Genomic DNA, 15987 nt, shown 5'->3' with positions numbered 1-15987 from the left:
GTATTGTGTCATGTAATCAAGACAAATTACGACGGACTAGATTTGTTGTCTGTATATTTTATGTCTTCTGGTTTCTGTTGCTCTGTGGTGCCATCTAAAAGTTCAATGATTAACTCTGTGGCAACCTACAGCTACAGGCAAGTGGCAAATACCTCCCCCCTTCGAAAAGTGGAAAGTCGGGGGCAAAAAAGAAAGAAAGAAAGAAAACACAACAAAACAAAAAATGGATGATCATCATGTGTCTGGATCCAGCATGCAGTCAGGGGAGCAGCGGGCTTCAGCGTTAAATGTCCTGGCCTTGTGTCAAACCAGAGGAAGAGCTTGGCGTGGTTGGCCGAGCCTTGCAGCCGACTTGGCGGAGCCAGGGCGGCTGCAGAAGTCGGCTGCAGTGGGACGCCGCATATTGCCCCGCTCAGCCTTTCGCTTCTCACTTGCCACAGGAGGCAGTGAGAAAAGTTCACAGACTTGAGGTCACTTGACTACAAATCAGCCAACTGTGATCTCGTTGTGGCTAACCCTGACAGTTTGTATTCTAGTCTAAACTGTCAGTGCAAATGTCACAACAGTTTCACGATTCATCAAAACTCTATTGCTAGGTAGGAAATCTCCCAAACATTTAAATTATGTTTCAAACCTAGTTTTTGTAGGTTGTCCAGTGCCACCAAAACGAAAAGTTGTTTTGCTATTATTACGTTGTAATAATCACAATAAACACAAGTAAAGCAAAAGGGGAAAAAGGATAGGTCAGTAAACTTGGATGGGAGACAGCCTGGGAATAATGGGTGCTGTAGGCTAAGCAAGAATAATCACAATACCCATAATAATAACAAACCTGTAGCAGTTTAGTTTTTATTTTTAAAAAGCTTCTTTTTTTTTTTTTTTTTTTTTTACCATCTTTCAGTTGTGTGTGTGTGTTTGACAGAATTTGATAACTTCTGCATAATGCAATTTTACATAAATTAATTAGAAATTCTGAATTGTGAACGACACACTCATCACCATCCTCAAACTCACTTGGAGAAATGCTTTTTCTCATTTAAGGAGGAAAGCAAAGTGAATTTGAAAAACTGTGAGACACAATCCAATAGGTGGTAATGAAAAGTGTTACAATGAATAAGTGAATATATTTCAATTTACACAAACAATTGTTTTGGTTTTGTTTCGTTAAAGCATCTACAACTTTCATCATGTGTTGATTTTGGCGACCCCTGTGGACAAAAGCGGTAGTGTTTTGCCGGAATGAAGACTGCATTTCCCATTAGCTCTAGCATATTGTCATAAAGATGCTTATCTGGCTCTGAGTGCGGTAAATCGTATCTTCCGACAGCAATCACTTACTTAGAGTGTTTGGTCTGAAACACGGGTCTGTCAGTCACTCTGCTCTGCTCTGAGCCGAGGAGAAAACATTTATCGTATCCTACAGTTTTTATCCAATGAGGAGAGAGAACGGCATGCAGGGCTGTGTGTGCAGCCAAGGGACGCCGTGAATGTGGCGACGTAGGGACGAGGACTGTTATGGTGCATTCAAGGAAACTCGCCTATTTTTCCGACCGTGAAGTGGTACCAGTTCGATCTGGTACGAGTTCACCGGTCGGAAGTTACGAGTGGCCGTTATAGTGACTTTCACCGGTAAAACAGGTCGGAAAAACACGAGTGGGTTGCCTGGAACGCTACAAAGTCGTAAGTCGTGACTTGAAGCTGTAATTTACGATTTCAAAAGCCTGCCTGGAACGCAGCATTAGCGAAAACGACCGCACCACTTACTTCTGCTTTAACTCTGTGGCAACCTACAGCTAGCCTGGCTCTCGCCAGACCCTTGTAGTTCCGCAAAGCTACGCTGAGCTCCACACAAGGGTCTGGACTCGAGGCCAATGCAAACTTCTTCCCCGGAGCAAAAAATAATGAACCAATCAGGATCGCCGGGCGGGACTTTCTGAGGTGTGACGTAGCGCTGAAGTGACTGTTTGAGTCAAACAACAATGGCGGCTCGCAGTGAGGAGTCGTGCGTTGGCATTGATTCTGCTATTTCAACTGTTTTGTCGAATCCATCGAATATTAATTCTTTGAAAGATGAACAGAGAACGGTTTTGAAGGCATTTATTGGTGGCAAGGATGTTTTTGCTCTTCTTCCGACCGGGTTTTAGCCTCGTAAACCCGCCTCTCCCGGAACTGCATTTCATTTCATTCTGAGGGAGAGTCTGGCCTCATCCCCGCTCCAAGCGTCTGGGGTGGGCGGGAGCTGGGCGGGAGTAGTAGCGTTGACAGACAACCCCATTCAGCCAATCAGCAAGTTGGTGTAGTGACGGGGCTTTGCACCAGTTGGTCCCTGATTGGCCAACGTGCTGTGTCAATCACAGCGGCGACGCTGATTGGCTCGGCCTTCTGAGGGTTTCAGTCCAAACGCTTAGAATGGGGATGAGGCCAGACTCTCCCTCAGAATGAAATGAAATGCAGTTCCGGGAGAGGCGGGTTTACGAGGCCAAGGCTAACCGGGTTTGGCAAGAGCTTGATTTACCAAATCGCTCCACTGGTGGTGAAGGAAATGGGACGAGTGCAGAACCCAATCGTTATAATCGTCTCCCCGCTGATTGCTTTGGTAGAGGATCAGATCTGAGAGGTCGGATTATTGGGGGTAACAGGCATGCAGCTGGGAGGAAGAAACGATAACGAAATCCTTCAAGGACGTTGCCAGCTCGTATTCGGTAGTCCCGAGTCGTGGCTAAAAGACAAATGGCGGACTATGCTCACTTCGGAGGTGTACCAGAATAACCTAGTGGGAATCGTAGTCAACGAGGTTCACGTCACGTATAAATGGTAAGTTAAAAACCGCACGGTTGTCGTATTTAACGTATCTAACGTATATTTTTTATGAAACAATGTTAACTGACATAGCACAGTCATTTGTGTCTTAGCGTTAGTATTTGAGAATTTTGGACATGTTGTCTCATTTCCAATCACCCCATCTGCTAGCCTAGTGGAGACCATTGTCAAGACATCGCATCTCTTATTGCCTAGTTTGCTCATGCTAAAGCTAGTGATAACCCACAGAAGTATAAAGACCAAAAAACTAATCCAACCTCGTATCTGCTGTAACGTTATGTTAACGTAGAACAACCTAGAGTTACTCGTAGTGTAACCTAACGTTACTTTTCTCTCAATCAGGGGCGAAGGTGCAAAAGGAGCTCCAGCTTTCAGAGAGAGTTTTGCTCGGCTGGGAGAACTTAGATCCATTGTTAAAGAAGGTGAGTTAGTCTTGTAAATCTGTACAAAGATTGTTTTTAGGGGCCAATCAGAGTGTCTGCCCTAGGTTATTGTGGACCCCTTTTGATATTATGCATGTTTTGTGTTTCAGGCACGCCTGTCATGGCTTTGACAGTATCTGCTGATATAATCAACAGAGGCCGGGTGATCAAGCTGCTGCATATGGAGAAGGCAACTCAAGTGACTGTGAGCCCAAACCGAAGCAACATCAGGCTTGGGCTAAAGCACATACCAAGTCATGACCTGGACTGCATGGATTGGGTGGTGATGGAGATCAGAGAGAAGAAACTGTTGCTGTCTCCCATCATCATTTACTGTACATCACTCAAGGCAGTCGGAAGAGTGTTCTGCCGTCTCAAAGCTGAACTTGGAGAAGATGCGTGGGTGAACAGAGACCCTGAGCACAAGGCTGAGAACCTGCTAATAGGAATGTTCCACAGCAAGACACTGCCACAATACAAACAGAGAGTGCTGGCATCCTTTACGGGTGAGGGTAGCTGCAGGGTTGTTGTGGCTACAACTGCGCTGGGAATGGGCCTAAATTTTCCTAATGTCTCACATGTTGTTATGTACGGGGCACCAGAGGATGTAGAAGCAATAGTGCAACAGGTTGGGCGGGCTGGGAGAAACGCTTTACCTTCACATGCAGTTTTGTATGCTATCCAAAAATCACCAAGGATGGATAAAACAGTTAAGGCAGTAATTCATGCAGGGACACATGGCTGTTTTTAGAAAAGCCCTCTTCAGCCACTTTGAAGAGCAAACATCAAGCTTGGAGCCAGGTCATCTCTGTTGCACCTACTGTCACTACAGGTGTTCATGTTCATCTGATGTTTGTGCAGAGCCTACTCCAAAATATGAATCTGTTGAACCAAATGTGTGCACTACTCCAAACAGATCTAGAGACGTGACTGAGGAAGACAAGAATGTCATCCGGGCCTGCTTACAGCAGTACAGACGCACTTTAGTTCCTGACATGCCACTTGTCACTAACAAGACTGTCTGCACTGGGTTTGGGACTGAACTTATCGAATCAGCAGTCAAACACAGTCCCTACATCTTTGAGTTGGGTTATATAACAAACAACCTTCCTGTATTTACAGTACGCCATGCACAGGAAATTCTCCTAGTCATCAGTGAGGTTTTTGGTGATTTTGAATACAGAGAGCCTACTTCACCCGAGGAGAGCTTCACAGAGCCTGACATTGATTTCACAGGTTATTTTGATGAGGAAGATGAGGACTTCGAAATTGTATCACAACATAGTAGTGGTTCAGAGTCAATTTAGCTTTCCTTGGCAGGCTTGTTTTGGCTATCCAGGCTATTGGATGCTGTTGTATTGATGTCTTTGAATGTCTGACACTGTAAACTATGTAAATAAAAAATTGTAAATAATGTTGAATAATGATGCAAATTACAATAAAATTTCAATTTAGCAGAAAGCCTGGGTATTCTTTCATCTTACAAATGAGAAACTTGAAGCTGGAAATAAAGTTGAAAGAATTTACTGTTTAAATATTTACAAATTTAAATCAAACTTAATTTAACAGTTATGGTTATTAACAAAAATCAGAACATACAAAACATACATACTGTTATATACAAAGGTATCATTCTTGACACATTTCAAAGGGTGATCTTGCCACTCCTTCAGTTTAGACTTCACCCTTCCCCTTAAATATTTACAAATTTAAATCAAACTTAATTTAACAGTTACATACAAAAACATACATACTGTTATTTACAACCAGGGGTGTAGCACCAAATTCTGGGCCCTGTACACTCTATGTCAGTGGGCCCCTATCCATGCCCGCGAGGAAAAAAGGGGGGGGGGTGTATTTATACAATCTACTACAATCAACTACAATCAGATCAGATTATATTGATGAGTGGTTCTGAATTGATGCATTTGGCCTACTTGTGCTCAAATACCTAAAACATTAGGCTACATCTGGTTTGTGTACTAACATTTTGATCCATGACACTCGTGCAAATTTTGATGTAAAACATTCATTCTTGAACAGGAGAACAAGAGACAACTGTACACTCAGAATCAAATCAAATAAGCTACATTCCTTTTGTAATGAGAAGGTACAGTAGAAATGAACGGAAAAATATTAAGTTTCAATGTGAAAAAAAGAAGTTGTGACTGGTTTCTGCTTTTTACATCAAAGGCCTATGTCATCTTATCAATAGAGCCTGCAATAGTACAAAATGTCAACTGTCAAATGCTATAGCACACACACTGAACCAAAAGGCTAACTTACTTTAAACTTCAGGTAAACAACTCATATTTAGACAGCAACCACTCTCTCTCTTTCTCTCTCTCCACCTCGCGAACCAATATACCAACGTAAGGGGGGGTCGGAGGGGGGAGCTCGCCTTTGAATACTTGAACAACGATCTCACCTTGTCTTTGCTCATCTCTAATCTCATCTTCAGAAGAGCTGCCAGGGCTGACCACTGCTGCTTCTGCTGCTCCAGCTGCTGCGGCTGCGCCACTCTCTGTTTCTGAAACTGGTTAATATTGACAACTAACGTTAGCTGGCTTGTAATTGTCTTTACACTTACAGCCGCAAGCAGCCTGGTTGGCAGCTAGCTAAGCTAAAGACTTCACGTGAGCATACAAATATAAGCAGCAGCTGTCTGGAGTGGACTATGTTAACTTTAATTGGACTTTGCATGACAAGCTAACTTGGTTCACCTTTGGGAAAGAAAGCAGTCAGCAGCTGCCTCCCCTCGTTATGCCGTCTTTCTTTTTGTTTCCTCTCTTTCTTTTTCTGATAGCCCGATTTATGTTTTTTGGGCAGCATGATGTCCTGCACACAGGTCTCTGATCTGGGCGCACTGTCTGACCTTACACTTGTTGCCGGTCGCTGTTGGGCGGACTAAACCATTTTGCATCTCCAAGAGGGGGGCCCCAGAATGTCTAATATGTTGGGAGAACTGTGACATTAAGTTCATTCTCTCATTTGATGTTATCAATATATTTGAAATAAATTATGACACCAATTAATTGGAGGGCCCAATTCATTCGAAATAAAAACATCACAAAAAAAAAAAAAAATCAGGATTTTCATGGGCCCCTCTCTCTACTCGGGCCCTGGGTAGTCAGGTCCACTTTTCCCCCCACTACCACGCCCATGTTTACAACATTCACAAAGGCATCATTCTTGACCCGTTTCAAATAGGGTGATCTTGCCACTCCTTCAGTTTAGACTTCACCCATCCCCTCAGGTTAGTACTTTTCAGTTTTGTCAGAAGATCTCTGTTAAATTGGGGAAATGCTGAGAACTCTCTGCCTGGGTGGTCTTTAAACAGCTCAGCCTCTCTAAAAACTTTCACCAGAACTAGAATGTCCTCAGTCTGGCGAGCAGCATGGTGCACGCCAGTGGACTTTGACACCTGTAGTTGTCTGTCTGTGGTCTCCATCAGTTTTTTCAGGACCCCAATGGACCTGCTGACCCTGCCTGCATTTTGTTCCGTAAGGTTTGGACCATTGCGTCTGAAAAAGGACTTAAGGAAATTGTTTAGATGCTCCAGATGCAGATCTAAGGAAATGTTCCTTCCCTTTCCTCCCGTCCCATTCCAAAACCTATTCCAGGTCAGTCTGTGTGCTAGGCGAGGGGAAAGTGTGAAATTGACCTGCAAGGTAAGGAGGAGTGTACTATAGGCATACTGGGTATGCCCATAGGCCTTGTAGAACATCAGCGCTACAGTATATAGTCGCATCAGCCTCTCTCCGTCTCCCTCCTTAACTGCATCCTGCAGGTCTGCCAAGAAGAAACCAAAACCTAGCCTGGCCTCTGTATGCTGTCTTTTGTGGTCAAAAACAGAACCATGTCTGCCTGTGTCTGGAGCTGGTTTTGGAGAAACTGTCAACCCATGCTCTCTTCTCTCATGGTTCTCCCTGGCCTTTTTGTACTTGTACTCTCGTTTGCAACCTGTTGCACGGCAACAGGGGTAGGTCACTGGCTGTGTCTGTGACACCACTTACTATGTCTGAAATGTCCTGAAATATTACAAATTTGTCAACCACCTCAGACACTACGCCATGTAGCCAGTTCCTTTTTTCGTCTTGCGAAGCTGTCAAGATGTGGTCAGGGATGAAGCTGTCTGGTACATCTGTTGACACATTAAATAGAGAGACAATGTGAGATGCATGCACAGTATGCTTAGCTGTGACGTTACATTACAAAACTAAAAAAATGCCTTTCATCTAAATCTTTTCACCTGCTCAGTAACCGTGTTTATAGTGTCGGCCATGACATTGGACGTTTGTCAGTTTGATTTTTGACATTTATGAATGGTACCCAGTGCCTCCTTGCTTTGGATTCAGCAAAAGGAGTTGGATGGGGGCAGGGAGTATTAATGGAAAGGACTCAGGTGGCCATATATACCTTGCATTATGTTGCCCATTTGTAGTGAATACCACTGCACTTGCACAGCAGGTTGACAGTGCAGGGACAGTTTGTTATTAGGTATAGAGACATTTAACAGGGGCTAAACATTTCTTTAAATGTCAGTCTAGAGCTCCAGTTCAAATGTTGTACCTGACACATTCTGTAGCCCAAAGTGCTCCATTGCCGCTGCCAGGAAGAGAGCTGCAGTGTCCTTCTGCACAAACTCCTTATATGCATTGAATGCAGCAAGTGGACCTTGTTTCGCATTGCTGCATCTGTAAGAAGATAACTTGTTATTGATGAAGGCGATGGTTTGTAATGGAGTCGTGATGTAGAACTACCAAACCATAATTCTAATATAAAAGAGACAGAAAAACAGACATACAGACAGAAATGAATGAGTACCAAGCCGTAATTCATGATGGCTAGATTACATTCCTAAAATGACTCTTGCCTGATTAATTAACACACACACACACACACACACACACACACACACACACACACGCACGCACACAAACACAACCACCTGAGTTACAGAATAGACAGAGAAACAGACATACAGAAAGAAAACAAATCGTGATGAAGTACCAAGCCGTAATTCATGGTGGCTGGACAACATCCCCCTTCATAGGACAGAGCAGAATAAGTCGTGATGAAATACCGAGCCTTAATTCATGGTGGCTGGGGTTCATCGGGAAAGAGAAAAACCTGAAAACAGTGAACAACACAGGTTTATTCAGAATGCAAACATTAAAACAAACATGTACATATTAAACTGACAACAACAAAGAATACCAAAAACAATGCATAAAATCACACAACTATCTTAATCATGGTGGGTATGCAACACATACCTCAACATATTCATGTTGGCAAGGAGTGTCCCATGATCCCTTGCTGAACTGTCTTTGTAAAAGATCAGGTGATAGATCTGAAATGAAATTAATTTGGTGGGGAAGGACAAAAACAGATCACATCATTTAATAAATAGCTAACTGTATGAAGACATGTTAAGTATCTCACAGAAATATGATGGCAACATTTTTTTCCTAAATTGATCTGTCTGAATCGTTCAATCTTTTAATATGACTGTGTCCTGAAGAAATGACACTGCGGCACTGTAAAGTAGGGACAATGTAGTTTGTCATTCATCCCAAAACCACTGTCAACATAAGTAGGTATACGGGGTGAGAGAATAGTTCAAATTCTGCCCCAATTGAACCAATAAATCTGTGGTGACACGTATGGGCGGGTGCTGATGATATGTGCCAGATGTTATGTTATGTTATGTTGTGTTATGTTATGGTATGGTACAGGTGTCCTTTAAGTATTCACAGTCCTGATAATGTCACTCACCTCAAAAAGGTTTCTTATTGCGTGCCAATCCTCACATTTGAAGACAGGGCCTTCCAGCCTGTGGTCCGCATTTTCACCTTCTGCAAAGGCCCACTGTATATTGCGGCTATTGCCCTCCGTCAGTCTGTCACCACCGACTAAAATGCTTTGTGGTCCATCTGGGCCCTTTGGAACATACCTACATGACACATGGAGTAGGTGCCAAAGCTTTATTAATCAATACCCTTCCCCAGCAGAACGTATGACTAAGTTTTGCCCACCCCAGCCAACTTACTCAGTCTGGAGATGCTGTAGAACATCAGCCAAATCTGAAGACTGGTTTTCGTCTTTGAAAAGAAGTCCAAGGGGGTGCTATGAGGAAGAAACACATGAATTGAAATGGCATAAACGTATGGAGTGATAGCAAATACCAACTATACTACCTGCTTTGATGCTTACCAAAGTCACAAAGTCTACAAACTGCCAAAACTCAGAATGAAGAGTAGTTAATTTAATACTTACGTGGGTTGAAGGCTCTGACATTTGTGCAGAATACTGGTGAGGGATGTGATGAACCACGGTTGCTGATAGTGGCTTGAAGGCGTCCAGGTACTTTGTAATGATTCTGCTTCCCAGGACAACATAGTCACGGCGCATTAGGGCTTGTGATTGAAAACTGGGTAGTGATTTGCCTATGTTATAATCTGTGAGTGACCGAGTTGGCTTGTGTCTGCTGAGATGTGTTGAAGGGACTCTGTCTTCCACAACTATGTGGTGGATCCAGTGTATTGACTCGTTTGTCCGGCTGATAGACTGGTGGTGTGTGCGGCAGAAGAAGTCCAGGTTGTCAAATATGACTGAATATGTATTTGGGGGAGTTGGCTCTGATGGAGCTTCTGCAGGCAATACTGCTACACCCAGATCTGCCATTTCAGCGTCTGTCACTGTACTGAAGGCTAACAAAGCAGTATCACTGTCAGACCCCAGCTGCTGGTCTATTTGTAACAGAGTACTGGTGACGCCAATAGCCTGTTCTGTGACAGTGGGGTTCTTCTGGATGCTTTGCATTGGGTTATCTGCAAGAAACAAACCAACAAAAAAAGAGGAGTGGGTGGGTGGGTGGCAAACAGTGTGTTGACACAAAGCACAATTACACAACTATTATTACTTTTAGACAATAATAGTAATATCCTGTACAGCTGGATGGATGAACACATTTGACAATATGAATATCAGTCCTTTCTTACCTGACAAGACAAACTGCTTCATGCCATGCATTGCTTCATCCAGGTCACTCACAACAGCATCAGAGGCCTGTACTGCGAAGGAGGCTCAACATACCTAGGCTTTGTGCTCAAGATGCAGCTCAACAAACCCTCAAGTCCGCAATCAGAGCTAAACGGTACTGTGACGGTGGTTATCAACTTAATTAGTCAAGTCCGGTTCTCAGCTTTGTGCTCTGCGCGCGTTCACATAAAAGGGGGCGTTTGACGTCATATTATTCTACTTCCGCACGAACTAGATCCACAACGGGCTGATTTCAGCCAAGACGAGTGCAATTGTTTTAATGGAGAGAGTATGAGCGATATTAAAAAAAAGCACAATCACAGCCTGAAGCAACAGTGTTGCTGCAAATATGACAAGAGAGGAGGCTGCTTTTAATTTTTCTGACAGCTCTTGCGCTACTTTTAAATATGAAGCTTTATCCATATAAACTAGAGCAACATCAACTGTCATTTTAAATTGTGTTATATTGTTATATATTTCACTGATCGCAATTATAACGCGAGTGTGTGTTTTATTGGAAGCGAGGCTGAATAGGTTACAGTGAGGTTTTTTTTTTAGGTGCTGTAGCTACAAGCAAATCTCATAAACAAAGACCTTTTTGAATGTGAAAACAGCGGAGACTTATTCAAGATTTGCGTTTGGGCAACACTGAAATATAACTGGCGACACATCGGAATTAATTTATTCACGGCCACATTAAGTGAAATTATTAACTTAAAAAATTATCCATCTGATTATCCGTCCTGCTGCGAGCGGACAACTTCTATCAGTCGTGACTGACTGTAGCCTACCTATATAAAAGTAAAATATAAAATATAGTCTAATATATAATGAGCTCCTGATGCTCAGCTCAACGGGTGAGGAGGCGGAGACAACTCTCGGCGGAGACGCTCAGAGAGAGTCAGCAGCAGCGATCAGCTGATCTCTCCCTCCGTACAAACGCTCCGTTCTGATCCAGCTCCACTGGACTTTCAAAGTAAAGGTGCCGCCAGCTGTAAATGAGTTAAAATAGTGAAACAGCGGCGCTTTTATAGCCGGTTTTATGATTAAACTCTGAACATAACCTGGTCGGGACCAGGTTATGAGCTAAGCATAAGTTACCATGGTGATCTAGCCTCGTTAAAAGACAGCCACCTTCGCAGTACAGGAGAGGCTGGCTTTACACTGAACATACCTCGCTAACCCACTAAACTGGCTTCGCAGTACAGGCCTCTGGTGTGCTTGATGTGGTAGCTCCTTGAGCACCTTTGTTTTCTCTCCCTGGAACAGATCCGCCATTGGCTGTGCTTGTGTCTTCATGTTCATCATGTTCCTTGAGGAATATTTCATTAGCTAATTTTAGTAAATGAGAATCCTCTCCGCATGTATTTGCCAGTTCTGTTTGTTTTTTAACAGCATTGGAATATGATGTTGTTATGCCTAATTCGCAAAGCCTTTTGAAGGCCTTCTTCACCCCAGCATACTGTAGGACACTATTCACATAGTATGCGAAGGCAGACAAACGGGGTTGTCTGCCTCTCAAAGCTATAGCTGCGGCAACACAAGCAATGTTAGTGGACTGTTTAGTGATGCACAAAAAGATTGAAAACAAAAAAGGCGACACACGCTGAAGATCAGTTTGCAGTTTCTCAAAGGAAAATGCCTTCAAATCCTCAGGTGATGACTTGGACAGCATGAAATCAGTGAAGGGACTGCATATCTTCTTGCACTCGTCCTCTATGATGTCCAGGATGTTTTCATTGATGGGCCCAATTAATTCTTTGTGTCTTGTGATCTGTTTGGCAGCCCCACTCCAGTTGTTCCTTGCTATAGCTTCCACTATGCTTGCTGTGTGGTCTTGACAGGCTATCCTCTCAGCCTTTGACTTGGAGGGATAATAGACAAGCACCTGAAACACAAAACAAAACTCTTCTGTACTCAGTGACTATTATTCACATGCATAACAATGTTTGTTGTATGCTGCAGCATATTTGACACTGGCAGCTACTTTTCCTTACATAATCTGACCACAGCCTTGGTTCTGTAGCCTACTTCAATAGCTAGCTACATGGGACTAACGTTAACAAGTCGACAAACTCTTCATTACATTAGACAATAAATGAGAGAACTGAGAACTGCTCTTATTGTGCTTACATTGCACGGATTTACATCATTAGCTACTGCATGTCTTTCGATTCACGACTTTGACTTACCTCAGTGACACTTTTTCGTGCTCTGCCTTCACTTGTTGGCCTCGGTAGTTTAGGAGCTGGTGGAGCAGTAGGTGTTGGGGGATGGGGACACAATTTAGATGGAGTCGGCACCCTGCCCCGTTTATGTGCGACAGACACCTTTGCACTCTCTGATGTCGCTGTCGTCGCCGAAGAAGATGCATGTTCAGAACTCAGTTCCTCTTCAGCTTTTTGCCATCTTTTCAAAGTGGACAGAGTGTCTTCGAGTTTCCCTATCAAGCGAAAGCACCGTAAGCATATTCGACACGGTCTCTCCGGTGTTACAAATCAACTGGTTTCCACGTTAACTGGTGACTTTTGTTTACAAATGTTGGGCCGTTGCCATAGACTGTAAAAAGAATGGACGTAGCGTCCGTGACGTCACCCATTGGTTTTGGGGAGTCGTTTTTGTGACTCAAATATGGCGGCCTGAACAGCGCCATGTTGGATTGGCCGGCCGAGAACCCGCCCACTGGCCTCGAGGCAGCTGTCCACGGAGCTGCTCGGACCTGTCACTCAACGTTTCCGCGCCCTGATTGGCCAGAATTTTAACCTAATAACAGTAAAACTATAGAGTTTAAAAAAAATTCACCCCCCTCAGAGTGTGTGCGGGGGTAGAAACTATCGATTGAGACGAAAAAACGTTCTGACACCAGGCTTTTAACATGTTTACTGAGGATGTAAAGTCGGCGATTTTAACATGGGGGTCTATGGGGAATGCTCCCTTCTGACACCAGCCCCCAGAGGAATCCGAGGGGATTACAGTTTTTTGAACGCGGAAGTGAGCTTCACTTCTCAGACCGACAACTGCCCCCTTGGCCGTTGCCAGATGCTCCGATCACGGAGAGAAGATGTAGGTGACCTCGCGAATGCCTGAATGAATGAATCTGTTGATCTCTCGCTCCACCTCATTAATCCAAGTATGGTGCTTCATGCTGTGCATTACAATTGTGGGATCCGAAATACTGGACACAATAACATGTATTCATTTTCAAATAAAATCAATTACAAAAAATAATTTGCCAATTCCCCTGGCACACAGTGATTATCCATTGAAGTGTAATTGAGAAATATTGTTCTTTAATTTTTTTTCTATTATGTTGTAGGTAGTTGTCCACAGATCTTGTTGAGTTGTTTTTATATTTCACGAATATATGTGAAACGTATAACAGCAGTTTACAGCTGCTTTCACATGCTCTAATGGAAAGTGTGCTCCAATCACACGGAATCCTATATGCCACCACACGTTAGGCTACTTCGCTCGACTTCAAATTGTTTTATTTACACATGTAGACGTAAAAATGTCTGAAACATCAAATGCGTGATATTCCTCGACCATCTTCACCAGACTTGATCTTGATCATCGTGAAATGTTTTTCAGAGGTCCAACAAGCTGGAGTTGCAAAGCGGTATCATTGCAATAACAGTGGTCACAAGTTAATTTGGCCGTGGTGTTGTTCTGACAGCCACGACTACTCACGTCATTTTATTCTCTACAGCAGCAAGACCTTGTAACTTGCTAAGACACTGGAAAGAGATAGTGTAGTGGATAACGTATAGCGTTACGGTTTTGCAGTCGGTGGCAGACTCTGTTCGAACCCCGTGTTGGCTGACTTTTTTTTTTTTTTTGTAATTGATTTTATTTGAAAATGAATACATGTTATTGTGTCCAGTATTTCGGATCCCACAATTGTAATGCACAGCATGAAGCACTAGGGGTGGGGGAAAAAATCGATTCATGTAAGAATCGAGATTCTTATTCTCTAAGATTCTGAATCGATTCATAATCTTCAAAAATCGATTTTTTATTAATTTTCCTCCGTCTCAATACGCGCCCTCACAGTGCTGCAGCACGGCATGGCGCTAAAAGACGCTCGTTAACCGCCTACAAACGTTAACTGATCTGATTTAAATGCTCTATTGAATGTCTGTCACCAGGCTTGTGTACATCAGCAACCCGACCCTCTATTGAGGAGAGAGGACGATCGCTGTTTTTTTTTTTTTTTTTTGCCGTTAAACACACGCGCGCTCCAGCTGAGCAGCCACATCCACTGCGCTCTGGATCAGCTGATCGGTGCTCAGGTGACGTTAGATCTTCACTTTTTTAAACTCATACAAAGTGCAGCCAAACAGCAGGCTGAAGAGAGAGGACCAGCAGCAGCAGCTCCTCTGACAGCTCCTCTGTGGCGCTGCAGAGTCAGACAGGCTGCAGGTGAGCTGGCGTGAGAGCGGAGTGCCGTCTTTTTTTTTTTTTAGCAGCGCCTTTGTTACAGGTGATAGGCTACATGTCTATGTGCATGTGTATGAGAACTGATTTTGAATCGAATAGACACCCAAATACTCACATCCCTTCAGTCCAGGCTTTTGAAAAGAGAGTAGCCTATAAAATCAGTTTCAAATATATTGTTGCTGAGTAAATCTGAAACATGTGATGTGCATTTTGGGGGGGGGGATATGGCTTCTGATATAATAGTCTGTAGACATCATCACCATTCAACTTTTTCAGATGGTCTGGTGTTAATAAAGCAAACTAAAAATCGCAAAAATAAAATCAAGAATCGGTTGAATCGAAAATCGATTTTGAATCGAATCGTGACCCTAAAAATCGGAATCAAATCGAATCGTGAGCCACCCAAAGATTCACACCCCTATGAAGCACCATACTTGGATTAATGAGGTGGAGCGAGAGATCAACAGATTCATTCATTCAGGCATTCGCGAGGTCACCTACATCTTCTCTCCGTGATCGGAGCATCTGGCAACGGCCCAACATTTGTAAACAAAAGTCACCAGTTAACGTGGAAACCAGTTGATTTGTAACACCGGAACGTTTAACAATTTCAAACCAAGTTCTGTAAGACGTTCGTCTACGCTTTTTTCGTTGGCGTCTTTGTGAAATATTTTTTTGCTGTTCCCAATGTAGCCTTTTATCCGCAGATTTTCATTGCACAAACGACATCGATCGTTTACCGACATTTGCGTTGTTACAGTAAAAGTTCTCTAACTTTCTGCTCTGTCGGTATATCCAATATGTCGGCTGTTCTGTTTTGTAGTTCCCAGCGTCGCTCTCATTAAGCGTCACGGGTTGATTACGATGTGAGTGGCTGAAGTAGCACGTCATTCAAGATAACGGACAAGTGGTTTATCCAATCACATACAAGATTTTTTTTACAAGGCCCCGCCTTCTGAAATGAATCGCCTATGGAGCAGTCCCAGCATGAGTCCCAGACAAGGGGGCAGTTGTCGGTCTGAGAAGTGAAGCTCACTTCCGCGTTCAAAAAACTGCAATCCCCTCGAATTCCTCTGGGGGCTGGTGTCAGAAGGGAGCATTCCCCATAGACCCCCATGTTAAAATCGCCGACTTTACATCCTCAGTAAACATGTTAAAAGCCTGGTGTCAGAACGTTTTTTCGTCTCAATCGATAGTTTCTACCCCCGCACACACTCTGAGGGGGGTGAATTTTTTTTTAACTCTACCGTTTTACTGT

At 43.4% G+C, this 15987-nt stretch overlaps 1 long non-coding RNA gene across 1 annotated transcript; it reads right to left on the bottom strand.

Moving 5' to 3' along the window:
• Positions 1–1831: 1831 nt before the first annotated feature.
• On the bottom strand, positions 1832–15715 carry LOC146991787 (uncharacterized). Its single transcript, XR_015037145.1, has 3 exons — positions 15635–15715; positions 1962–2145; positions 1832–1929 (listed from the first exon to the last, which is right to left on the bottom strand). It is a non-coding gene; the product is annotated as an uncharacterized LOC146991787 (long non-coding RNA).
• Between the last annotated feature and the right edge of the window lie 272 nt (positions 15716–15987).

This window comes from Trachurus japonicus, chromosome 1 (genome assembly GCF_045865225.1).
Source record: "Trachurus japonicus isolate A0001 chromosome 1, Traja_1.0".
Lineage (NCBI taxonomy): Eukaryota > Metazoa > Chordata > Actinopteri > Carangiformes > Carangidae > Trachurus > Trachurus japonicus.
Note: the sequence above shows the minus strand (reverse complement) of the source record. Positions and strands in the feature narration are given on the sequence as shown.